This window comes from Rhipicephalus microplus, unplaced genomic scaffold (assembly GCF_043290135.1).
Source record: "Rhipicephalus microplus isolate Deutch F79 unplaced genomic scaffold, USDA_Rmic scaffold_115, whole genome shotgun sequence".
Taxonomy (NCBI): Eukaryota; Metazoa; Arthropoda; class Arachnida; order Ixodida; family Ixodidae; genus Rhipicephalus; species Rhipicephalus microplus.
This window is the reverse complement of record NW_027464687.1, coordinates 157501-170000: the sequence shown is the minus strand read 5'-3', so window position 1 is coordinate 170000 and position 12500 is coordinate 157501. Positions and strand designations below refer to the sequence as shown.

Genomic DNA, 12500 nt, shown 5'->3' with positions numbered 1-12500 from the left:
ACAGTTTTCCCGGTGGTGCCGCACCCGGGCTCGCCCCGGCAGACGCGTTTTTTTTTTCTTTCGCCCCGGCTGACGCAGTTTTCGCGCCGCCCCGGCTGACGCGGTTTCGTGCCGCCCCGGCAGACGCGGTTTTTTGCGCCGCCCCGGCTGACGCGGTTTTTGCCGCCCCGGCTGACGCAGTTCGGACTTAGCACTTTTCGGCTGTGCCTGGCTGGCGGCCCACTCACTCGATCGCCATGTCTGTTTGCCACAGTTTTCCCGGTGGTGCCGCACCCGGGCTCGCCCCGGCTGACGCAGTTTTCGCGCCGCCCCGGCTGACGCGGTTTCGTGCCGCCCCGGCAGACGCGGTTTTCGCGCCGCCCCGGCTGACGCGGTTTCGTGCCGCCCCGGCAGACGCAGTTCGGACTTAGCACTTTTCGGCTGTGCCTGGCTGGCGGCCCACTCACTCGATCGCCATGTCTGTTTGCCACAGTTTTCCCGGTGGTGCCGCACCCGGGCTCGCCCCGGCTGACGCAGTTTTCGCGCCGCCCCGGCTGACGCGGTTTCGTGCCGCCCCGGCAGACGCGGTTTTCGCGCCGCCCCGGCTGACGCGGTTTCGTGCCGCCCCGGCAGACGCAGTTCAGACTTAGCACTTTTCGGCTGTGCCTGGCTGGCGGCCCACTCACTCAATCGCCATGTCTGTTTGCCACAGTTTTCCCGGTGGTGCCGCACCCGGGCTCGCCCCGGCTGACGCAGTTTTCGCGCCGCCCCGGCTGACGCGGTTTCGTGCCGCCCCGGCAGACGCGGTTTTCGCGCCGCCCCGGCTGACGCGGTTTCGTGCCGCCCCGGCAGACGCAGTTCGGACTTAGCACTTTTCGGCTGTGCCTGGCTGGCGGCCCACTCACTCGATCGCCATGTCTGTTTGCCACAGTTTTCCCGGTGGTGCCGCACCCGGGCTCGCCCCGGCAGACGCGTTTTTTTTTTCTTTCGCCCCGGCTGACGCAGTTTTCGCGCCGCCCCGGCTGACGCGGTTTCGTGCCGCCCCGGCAGACGCGGTTTTTTGCGCCGCCCCGGCTGACGCGGTTTTTGCCGCCCCGGCTGACGCAGTTCGGACTTAGCACTTTTCGGCTGTGCCTGGCTGGCGGCCCACTCACTCGATCGCCATGTCTGTTTGCCACAGTTTTCCCGGTGGTGCCGCACCCGGGCTCGCCCCGGCTGACGCAGTTTTCGCGCCGCCCCGGCTGACGCGGTTTCGTGCCGCCCCGGCAGACGCGGTTTTCGCGCCGCCCCGGCTGACGCGGTTTCGTGCCGCCCCGGCAGACGCAGTTCGGACTTAGCACTTTTCGGCTGTGCCTGGCTGGCGGCCCACTCACTCGATCGCCATGTCTGTTTGCCACAGTTTTCCCGGTGGTGCCGCACCCGGGCTCGCCCCGGCTGACGCAGTTTTCGCGCCGCCCCGGCTGACGCGGTTTCGTGCCGCCCCGGCAGACGCGGTTTTCGCGCCGCCCCGGCTGACGCGGTTTCGTGCCGCCCCGGCAGACGCAGTTCGGACTTAGCACTTTTCGGCTGTGCCTGGCTGGCGGCCCACTCACTCGATCGCCATGTCTGTTTGCCACAGTTTTCCCGGTGGTGCCGCACCCGGGCTCGCCCCGGCAGACGCGTTTTTTTTTTTCTTTCGCCCCGGCTGACGCAGTTTTCGCGCCGCCCCGGCTGACGCGGTTTCGTGCCGCCCCGGCAGACGCGGTTTTTTTGCGCCGCCCCGGCTGACGCGGTTTTTGCCGCCCCGGCTGACGCAGTTCGGACTTGGCACTTTTTGGCTGAGCCTGGCTGGTGGCCCACTCACTCGATCGCCATGTCTGTTAGCCACAGTTTTCCCGGTGGTGCCGCACCCGGGCTCGCCCCGGCTGACGCAGTTTTCGCGCCGCCCCGGCAGACGCGGTTTTCGCGCCGCCCCGGCTGACGCGGTTTTTGCCGCCCCGGCTGACGCAGTTCGGACTTGGCACTTTTTGGGCTGAGCCTGGCTGGCGGCCCACTCACTCGATCGCCATGTCTGTTTGCCACAGTCTTCCCGGTGGTGCCGCACCCGGGCTCGCCCCGGCAGACGCGTTTTTTTTTTCTTTCGCCCCGGCAGACGTGGTTCCCCCCCCCCCCCCTTTTCGCTCGCCCCGGCTGACGAGGTTTTCGCGCCGCCCCGGCTGACGCAGTTTTCGCGCCGCCCCGGCTGACGCGGTTTCGTGCCGCCCCGGCTGACGCGGTTTTCGCGCCGCCCCGGCTGACGCGGTTTTTGCGTCGCCCCGGCTGACACGGTTCGGACTTTGCACTTTTCGGCTGTGCCTGGCTGGCGGCCCACTCACTCGATCGCCATGTCTGTTTGCCACAGTTTTCCCGGTGGTGCCGCACCCGGGCTCGCCCCGGCTGACGCAGTTTTCGCGCCGCCCCGGCTGACGCGGTTTCGTGCCGCCCCGGCAGACGCGGTTTTCGCGCCGCCCCGGCTGACGCGGTTTCGTGCCGCCCCGGCAGACGCAGTTCGGACTTAGCACTTTTCGGCTGTGCCTGGCTGGCGGCCCACTCACTCGATCGCCATGTCTGTTTGCCACAGTTTTCCCGGTGGTGCCGCACCCGGGCTCGCCCCGGCTGACGCAGTTTTCGCGCCGCCCCGGCTGACGCGGTTTCGTGCCGCCCCGGCAGACGCGGTTTTCGCGCCGCCCCGGCTGACGCGGTTTCGTGCCGCCCCGGCAGACGCAGTTCGGACTTAGCACTTTTCGGCTGTGCCTGGCTGGCGGCCCACTCACTCGATCGCCATGTCTGTTTGCCACAGTTTTCCCGGTGGTGCCGCACCCGGGCTCGCCCCGGCTGACGCAGTTTTCGCGCCGCCCCGGCTGACGCGGTTTCGTGCCGCCCCGGCAGACGCGGTTTTCGCGCCGCCCCGGCTGACGCGGTTTCGTGCCGCCCCGGCAGACGCAGTTCGGACTTAGCACTTTTCGGCTGTGCCTGGCTGGCGGCCCACTCACTCGATCGCCATGTCTGTTTGCCACAGTTTTCCCGGTGGTGCCGCACCCGGGCTCGCCCCGGCAGACGCGTTTTTTTTTTTCTTTCGCCCCGGCTGACGCAGTTTTCGCGCCGCCCCGGCTGACGCGGTTTCGTGCCGCCCCGGCAGACGCGGTTTTTTTGCGCCGCCCCGGCTGACGCGGTTTTTGCCGCCCCGGCTGACGCAGTTCGGACTTGGCACTTTTTGGCTGAGCCTGGCTGGTGGCCCACTCACTCGATCGCCATGTCTGTTAGCCACAGTTTTCCCGGTGGTGCCGCACCCGGGCTCGCCCCGGCAGACGCGTTTTTTTTTTTCCTTCGCCCCGGCAGACGTGGTTCCCCCCCCCCCCCCTCCGTCTTTCTTTTTGTTTTTTTTTTTCGCCGCGGCTGAAGAGGATTTTTCGGTGCCTCGACGCCCCGGTAGTCGCGGTTTTTCCGTTTCCGCACGGCCCCGGCTGACGCTGCTCGGTCACAGTCGCCTTTTGTGAGGATTGCAGACTTCTTGAGCGCGGGTGTTTTTTTTTTGTTGTTGTTGTTGTTTTATTACGCATTCGCTCCAGCAGACGCTGTTTAGACTTTTTGTTTCCTCTTTTATCCTGCGACGAGGTGACGAGGTTTATTCGGTGCCCCGCCGCCCCGGCTGAAGTGATTTTTCCTGTCCCGTGCCGCCCCGGCTGACGCGGTTGGGACTTCGCGTTTGTTCGGCCGCCACGGGTTTTGGCGCACTCGCTCGGTTGCTTGTTGTTGCCACTTGTTGCGAACCCAGGTTTCTTGAGCGAGCGCGGGCGTTTTTTCTTCCTTTCTTTCTTTGTTCTATGTGTTAGCGAATCGGCCTTTAATATCACACGAGGACTCACAACCAACAATTTTCAGTTTGAAGTGTAAAAAATCTGCAGGTGTTGACGTAACTGACTTGCCCCGTACCCTTGAGTACATCCATGAAGTTCTCGTAGTACTACTAAATCGCATTATTCCAAGTGGAGAAATTCCCATAAACTTGCAAACCTCTACACGAAAATCGGTGCGCGTGATAAAGTTGAAAATTATCGTCCGATATCAAATGTGCCTTCTATAACACAAATTCTAGGAAAAAAAAAAAAAAAACACTTGTTCGCCGTTTTCTGCGCCGTGACTGGCAGCACTCCGGCGAAGCGAAACGGGGTCGATTCGAGCACGATATCGGCGTCTTTCGACGTGCTCGCCGGCGACCGTCGCACGAGTACGTCGCACGAGCGCGTCTGCCGGGGCGCCGTTTGCGAAGCCGACGCAAAAGTGGGAACCGCCGCTCGGATGATCGCCGCTTTCGGCAGAGTGAGTGTTGGCACTCCGGGGAAGCGAAACAGCGTGAATGCGCCCACGAAATCGGCGTATTTTGAAGTGCCCGCCGGCGACCGTCGCACGAGTACGGTAAACCGCGTCAGCCGGGGCGTAGTTCGGGACGCCGACGAAAAAGTGGGAAGCGCAACTCGGATCTTCGCCGTTTTTGCAGGAGTGAGTGGCGGCCCTCCTGCGAGACCAAGAAGCATCGATTCGTGCACGAATTCGGCGCCTTTCGACGTGATCGCCGGCGACCGTCGCTCGAGTAGGGCAAACCGCGTCTGCCGGGGCGGGCTTCGGGACGCCGATGCGAAAGTGGGAAACGCTGCTCGGATGTTCGCCGTTTTTGGCCGAGTGAGTGCTGGCACTCGGGCGAAGCCAAACGGGGCCGATTACGGCACGATATCGGCGTCTTTCGACGTGCCCGGCGGCGACCGTCGCACGAGTACGGTAAACCGCGTCAGCCCGGGCGGAGTTCGGGACGCCGATGCGAAAGTGGAGAACGCCGCTCGGATCTTCGCCGTTTTTGGAGGAGTGAGTGGCGGCACTCCGGAGAAGCCAAGGAGCGCCAATTAGCGCACGATATCGGCGTCTTTCGACGCGCTCGCCGGCGACCGTCGAACGAGTAGGGCAAACCGCGTCTGCCGGGGCGGGGTTTACGACGCCGACGCAAAAGTGGGAACCGCCGCTCGGATGTTGGCCGTTTTTGGCAGAGTGAGTGCTGGCACACCGGCGACGCGAAAGAGCGCGAAAGCGCCCACGAAAGTGGCGTATTTGGACGTGCTTGACGGCGACCGCTGCAGGAGTACGAAAAACCACGTCAGCCGGGGCGAGCGACCCACGGCGGTCTGGGTGCTTATCGCTGCTATTATAGGGGCACCCCGGCAGACGCAGAAAAAAAAAATTTTTTTTCGACCTTCTTTTTTGCTGGTCGAGCTCGGGTAACCCAGGTCGCAATGGGAGCCGCGCACGAAAGCGGCGTCGCGAGACGCGTTCGCGGTCGCTAGTCGCACGAGCTCGGCAACCGCGTCAGCCGGCGCGGAGTTCGGGATGCCGACGGCTAAGTGGGTACCGCTGCTCGGATGTTCGCCGTTTTTGGCCGAGTGAGTGCTGGCACTCCGGCGAAGCGAAACGGGGCCGATTCGGGCACGATATCGGCGTATTTCGACGTGCTCGCCGGCGACCGTCGCACGAGTACGGCAAAGCGCGTCTGCCGGGGCGAGGTTTGCGATGCCGACGAAAAAGTGGGAAGCGCCGCTCGGATCTTCGCCGTTTTTGCAGGAGTGAGTGGCGGCCCTCCTGCGAGACCAAGAAGCATCGACTCGCGCACGATATCGGTGTCTTTCGACGTGCCCGCCGGCCACCGCCGCACGAGTACGGCAAACCGCGTATGCCGGGGCGGGGTTGGCGACGCCGACGCAAAAGTGGGAACCGCCACTAGGATGTTCGCCGTTTTTGGCAGAGTGAGTGCTGGCACACCGGCGACGCGAAAGAGCGCGAAAGCGCCCACGAAAGTGGCGTATTTGGACGTGCTTGACGGCGACCGCTGCAGGAGTACGAAAAACCACGTCAGCCGGGGCGAGCGACCCACGGCGGTCTGGGTGCTTATCGCTGCTATTATAGGGGCACCCCGGCAGACGCAGAAAAAAAAAATTTTTTTTCGACCTTCTTTTTTGCTGGTCGAGCTCGGGTAACCCAGGTCGCAATGGGAGCCGCGCACGAAAGCGGCGTCGCGAGACGCGTTCGCGGTCGCTAGTCGCACGAGCTCGGCAACCACGTCAGCCGGCGCGGAGTTCGGGATGCCGACGGCTAAGTGGGTACCGCTGCTCGGATGTTCGCCGTTTTTGGCCGAGTGAGTGCTGGCACTCCGGCGAAGCGAAACGGGGCCGATTCGGGCACGATATCGGCGTATTTCGACGTGCTCGCCGGCGACCGTCGCACGAGTACGGCAAAGCGCGTCTGCCGGGGCGAGGTTTGCGATGCCGACGAAAAAGTGGGAAGCGCCGCTCGGATCTTCGCCGTTTTTGCAGGAGTGAGTGGCGGCCCTCCTGCGAGACCAAGAAGCATCGACTCGCGCACGATATCGGTGTCTTTCGACGTGCCCGCCGGCCACCGCCGCACGAGTACGGCAAACCGCGTATGCCGGGGCGGGGTTGGCGACGCCGACGCAAAAGTGGGAACCGCCACTAGGATGTTCGCCGTTTTTGGCAGAGTGAGTGCTGGCACTCCGGCGAAGCGAAAGAGCGCGAATGCGCCCACGAAAGTGGCGTGTTTGGACGTGCTTGACGACGACCACCGCAGGAAAACGAAAAACCACGTCAGCCGGGGCGAGCGACCCATGGCGGTCTGGGTGCTTATCGCTGCTATTATAGGGGCACCCCGGCAGACGCAAAAAAAAAAAAAATTTTTTTTCGACATTCTTTCTTGCTCGTCGACCTCGGGTGACCCAGGTCGCAGTGGGAGCCGCGCACGAAAGCGGCGTCGCGAGACGGCTTCGCGGTCGCTAGTCGCACGAGCTCGGCAACCGCGTCTGCCGGGGCGGAGTTCGGGACGCCGACGGCTAAGTGGGAACCGCCGCTCGGATGTTCGCCGTTTGTGGCCGAGTGAGTGCTGGCACTCCGGCGAAGCCAAACGGGGCCGATTCCGGCACGATATCGGCGTCTTTCTACGTGCTCGCCGGCGACCGTCGCACGAGTACGGCAAAGTGCGTCTGCCGGGGCGGGGTTTGCGACGCGTACGCAATAGTGAGAACCGTCGCTCGGATGTTCGTCGTCTTTCGCCGAGCCAGTGCTGGCACTCCGGCGAAGCCGAACGGAGCCGATTCGGGCACGATATCGGCGTCTTTCCACGTGCTCGCCGGCGACCGTCGCACGAGTACGGTAAACCGCGTCAGCCGGGGCGGAGTTCGGGACGCCGATGCGAAAGTGGGAAGCGCCGCTCGGATCTTCGCCGTTTTTGGAGGAGTCAGTGGCGGCACTCCGGTGAAGCCAAGGTGCGCCAATTCGCGCACGATATCGGCGTCTTTCGACGTGCCCGCCGGCCACCGTCGCACGAGTACGGCAAACCTCGTCTGCCGGGGCGGGGTTTGCGACGCCGACGCAAAAGTGGGAACCGCCGCTCGGATGTTCGCCGTTTTTGGCAGAGTGAGTGCTGGCACTCCGGCGAAGCGAAAGAGCGTGAATGCGCCCACGAAAGTAGCGTATTTGGACGTGCTTGACGGCGACCGCCGCAGGAGTACGAAAAACCACGTCAGCCGGGGCGAGCGACCCACGGCGGTCTGGGTGCTTATCGCTGCTATTATAGGGGCACCCCGGCAGACGCAGAAAGAAAAAAAAAAAAAATGGGGACATGGCGTGCGTCACCGTGCGGCTTCGCAGCGTTGCCGAAGTCGCCGAGCCCTTCGACTGAGCCGAACGGCGGACAGGGAACGTTGGTCGGCCGTTCTAACCTGTCGGTGCCACGCCGAGACGTCGTTAAGGAAAACCGCGTCGTGGGCCTCTACGACGCCGTCGAGTCGTTGTACGTTTGGTGTCCAGCGTGTCGGCGGCGAGTAGCGGACACGTCGTTCACGACTTCGGTCTTTCGCAGTCGACGCGAACTTGCGGAGAGTCGTGGTGCCTCACGTTTTCGGCAGAAACCGCGGCGGAATTTTCCCGTGCGTGCGCGCACGACCTCGGTGCTGTGCCGTCAGCGTAGTGTTGCACAAACTCGTGGCCTACCCAAGGTGCGGTACGTTTGCGGCCGTATCCTCGGTGGGAATTTCGTGAGTAGGGTCGCAAATTCTACGACCTCGGCGGGTTTGAGAGCGACGTAGACTTGTGGCACGCTCAACGTGCCACACGTTTCGGGGCACACCCGCGGTGAAATTTTCTCGAGTACGCTCGTATTAGTGCCCAAGGAGGTCTGGGTACTTATCGCTGCTATTATGTGGGGGTTCTCGTGAGCGGCGTACGCGAAAGCGACCGGGTGTCTGATATGCGGCGGGCTTCGGCCTCGTCAAGCGTGTCCTCGGGTCTGCTCCAGGGGAATCCACGGCAGTCGTCTGCAGCCTCATCCGCTTGATGCGTTAGGGGCTGGTTGTCGGACGGTGCCGTTTTACCACGATATCGAGGTGTGTTCCGTGTCGTCCTCGGGCGATTCAGATGCGAAAGCGCCGAAGACGCGGGCGTGACCCGTCGTCTGGCGGCTTTGCAGTCTCGGCTCCGTTGCTAGTTCCGGCCGGTCCACCGACAGTGCAGCGGGCTTGGGCAACCCGCACGGCGCGACCGAGTCGATGCAACGAAAAAGAGCGAGCATGAACGTGCTTCTTGCCGCACGGCTCCCACTCGTCTTTCGGGAAGGTTGTGCCGTAGCGAGCTCGAACGCCGTCATCTCGGAGTGCAAAATAAGCGTGTTGGGGCGCCTGAAGGTGGCCTCCGCCGCACACAGACTGCGTCCGGCCCGCCGAAGGCGAGGACGGACGCGCAGTCGAACGATTACCTGGTTGATCCTGCCAGTAATCATATGCTTGTCTCAAAGATTAAGCCATGCATGTCTAAGTACATGCCGAAATAAGGCGAAACCGCGAATGGCTCATTAAATCAGTTATGGTTCCTTAGATCGTTTCTTCCTACTTGGATAACTGTGGCAATTCTAGAGCTAATACATGCAGTGAGCCTGGAGCCCTTTGGGTAACGGGTGCTTTTATTAGACCAAGATCGATCGGGTTTCGGCCCGTATTGTGTGGTGACTCTGGATAACTTTGTGCTGATCGCATGGCCACGAGCCGGCGACGTTTCTTTCAAGTGTCTGCCTTATCAACTTTCGATGGTAGGTTACTTGCTTACCATGGTTGTTACGGGTAACGGAGAATCAGGGTTCGATTCCGGAGAGGGAGCCTGAGAAACGGCTACCACATCCAAGGAAGGCAGCAGGCGCGCAAATTACCCACTCCCGGCACGGGGAGGTAGTGACGAAAAATAACAATACGGGACTCTTTTGAGGCCCCGTAATTGAAATGAGTACACTCTAAATCCTTTAACGAGGATCAATTGGAGGGCAAGTCTGGTGCCAGCAGCCGCGGTAATTCCAGCTCCAATAGCGTATACTAAAGCTGCTGCGGTTAAAAAGCTCGTAGTTGGATCTCAGTTCCAGACGAGTAGTGCATCTACCCGATGCGACGGCTCGGACTGAACATCATGCCGGTTCTTTCTTGGTGCACTTCATTGTGTGCCTCGAGATGGCCGGTGCTTTTACTTTGAAAAAATTAGAGTGCTCAACGCAGGCGAGTCGCCTGAATAAACTTGCATGGAATAATAGAACAAGACCTCGTTTCTGTTCTGTTGGTTTTTGGAATACGAGGTAATGATTAAGAGGGACGGACGGGGGCATTCGTATTGCGGCGCTAGAGGTGAAATTCTTGGACCGTCGCAAGACGAAGGGACGGACGGGGGCATTCGTATTGCGGCGCTAGAGGTGAAATTCTTGGACCGTCGCAAGACGAACTACTGCGAAAGCATTTGCCAAGAATGTTTTCATTGATCAAGAACGAAAGTCAGAGGTTCGAAGGCGATCAGATACCGCCCTAGTTCTGACCATAAACGATGCCAACCAGCGATCCGCCTGAGTTACTCAAATGACTCGGCGGGCAGCTTCCGGGAAACCAAAGTATTTGGGTTCCGGGGGAAGTATGGTTGCAAAGCTGAAACTTAAAGGAATTGACGGAAGGGCACCACCAGGAGTGGAGCCTGCGGCTTAATTTGACTCAACACGGGAAAACTTACCCGGCCCGGACACTGGGAGGATTGACAGATTGAGAGCTCTTTCTTGATTCGGTGGATGGTGGTGCATGGCCGTTCTTAGTTGGTGGAGCGATTTGTCTGGTTAATTCCGATAACGAACGAGACTCTAGCCTATTAAATAGGTGCGGGGTTCCCAGCACCTTACAACCTTCTTAGAGGGACAAGCGGCTCCTAGCCGCACGAAACAGAGCAATAACAGGTCTGTGATGCCCTTAGATGTCCGGGGCCGCACGCGCGCTACACTGAAGGAAGCAGCGTGTCTTTATCCCTGTCTGAAAAGACTGGGTAACCCGTGGAACTTCTTTCGTGATTGGGATAGGGGCTTGCAATTGTTCCCCTTGAACGAGGAATTCCCAGTAAGCGCGAGTCATAAGCTCGCGTTGATTACGTCCCTGCCCTTTGTACACACCGCCCGTCGCTACTACCGATTGAATGATTTAGTGAGGTCTTCGGACCGATGTCCGGCGCGGCCTTTCGGTTGCGCCGGTCTGTTGGAAAGATGACCAAACTTGATCATTTAGAGGAAGTAAAAGTCGTAACAAGGTTTCCGTAGGTGAACCTGCGGAAGGATCATTAACGGATTGTGAAGGGTGAGCGCCTCAGCTGCGTCTGCGCCCGACACTTTCTGCCGCTGACCCCGTTTGGACGCGGGGTCGGCTTTTCCCCACGGGGCTGCCTGAATGTGGAGCGGCACCCCGTGACAAATTGTTGCGCCCAGCGGACGCCAACACCGCGACCTTGGACGGTCGGCCAGGTGGCGGACGCGGGTACAAACGGCGCAACGCACTCATAGGTCGGCTTTCGACCCGCCACTGCACCGTGGCTCGAAGCGCTCGAAATGCGCGACCCGACCGCTGCGGGACCGCCTAGTACTGTAAACAGGAGCGGCGGAGCGCGAACGGCGAGTCGTGGTTACGTCGGTAGAAGGCGAGGCTGCGCGTTCCCGAAACGCCAGCCGAGTGCCCTCCCGACCGTTCGAGCGTGCAAGAACGAGACCCGACAATCGCGCGGCGACTGCCAAGTACGAGAGGAACGGCACAAGCGTCGGCGGTCGGTCAAGGAACTGGCGATGTGACGGGTCCGCTGTGCACCAGTGCATACCGTCCCGCCGTCCGCGGCAAGCGCCTCCGCGTCCTCGGGTGACGGAGGCTGCCGGTCGGTTCTTGCAGGCGAGGGATCTCGCTGGCACCGGTTCGCGTTGACGCGCGGCCGGTCATGGCACGGCGATGCGACGGCCGAGGTGCGCAGTACTCGATGGAGGAACCGCACGCTCCGATGACCGTCCCGCCCTCCGCGGCGTATGCGTACCGACCGTAATGGTTGCAGCAGCGCCGGCCGGCTTTTGAATTCGCCACACGAAACACGGTGCGAGATCGCGGTTAGGGGAGCGTCGACGTTGCCAGGCGTTTTGCTTGCTGCCGAGGGAAAGGCGGCACGGCCACGTCGCGCTCGTCGCGATTAGCGGGTCTGCGCGCTTTGGGAAGGTGCCGCAACGACTTGCCGAAAGAGGAAGCACGGAAGAACGAGGGACTTGGACGTCCCGACAATTGAACGCACTTGCGGCCAGGCCCTTGCTGGCTTCGTTCTTCCGCCTCGAGTAGGCTCGTACGCGGCTCCGGCGCCGAAAGTGGTCCTTGGCACCGACTTCGGTGGACGTGGGAAGTGCCGCGCAAGTACGGCGCGCCTGGCTCCACCTGTTGGCTAAAGTAGGCAGCCGGATCGGCATTTTGGTGTGCGGTGGCAAACCGTGGATGCGAAAAAAGCTTGTGCGATTTCGTGGAACAAAAAGCGGGGGTCCCCCTTTTTATGCGGAGGAGACCGACCCGCCTGCCGTGGTGAACCGCGACGCCACGGTAAAAACGGGAGAGGCTTGTCGATGGGACCGTGCATCCCGCGCTCCACGGAGGCCGGGAGGCGGCCGCCCGAGGAAATGTGTAGCCGTCGAGGCCCGCATCTGCGTGCACTCTTATCCAAATGGGTGTACCGCAGGCATTTTCTGGTTAGGTGGGCCAATGAGAGCGAGCACACAACGATACCTACGGGTCCGGCTTGGAGAACCGGCTTCGACGCCTCCCGAGTATTTATAGAGGGGTGGACCACGAAAGCACTCGCAAGTAGCGAAAGCGAAACGCCGTCCGAAACACACCGTTTGCTCGATTTGCGGCAGCCGAAAAAGGCGCGGCAGAGTTTTGGAGTCCAAGCGTGCGCTGAAAAGCGCCCTTCTTGGCCACTGTTTGGCCGAGTGCCAGAAACGTTTGGTTTTGACTGTACGGAATTGAACAAACACTTTTTCACGACTCTAAGCGGTGGATCACTCGGTTCTCGGGTCGATGAAGAACGCAGCCAGCTGCGAGACTTGGTGTGAATTGCAGGACACACTGAGCACTGATTCTTTGA

At 61.4% G+C, this 12500-nt stretch overlaps 2 non-coding genes across 2 annotated transcripts in view; both read left to right on the top strand.

The window, feature by feature from the left end:
- Positions 1-8799: 8799 nt before the first annotated feature.
- On the top strand, positions 8800-10679 carry LOC142790500 (small subunit ribosomal RNA). The gene has a single exon (XR_012889558.1). It is a non-coding gene; the product is annotated as a small subunit ribosomal RNA (ribosomal RNA).
- A 1719-nt stretch (positions 10680-12398) lies between these two features.
- The window catches only part of LOC142790501 (5.8S ribosomal RNA), a 153-nt gene continuing 51 nt past the window's right edge, over positions 12399-12500 (top strand). The window contains exon 1 of the ribosomal RNA XR_012889559.1: positions 12399-12500. This exon is cut by the window's right edge and continues 51 nt beyond it. This is a non-coding gene — a ribosomal RNA (5.8S ribosomal RNA).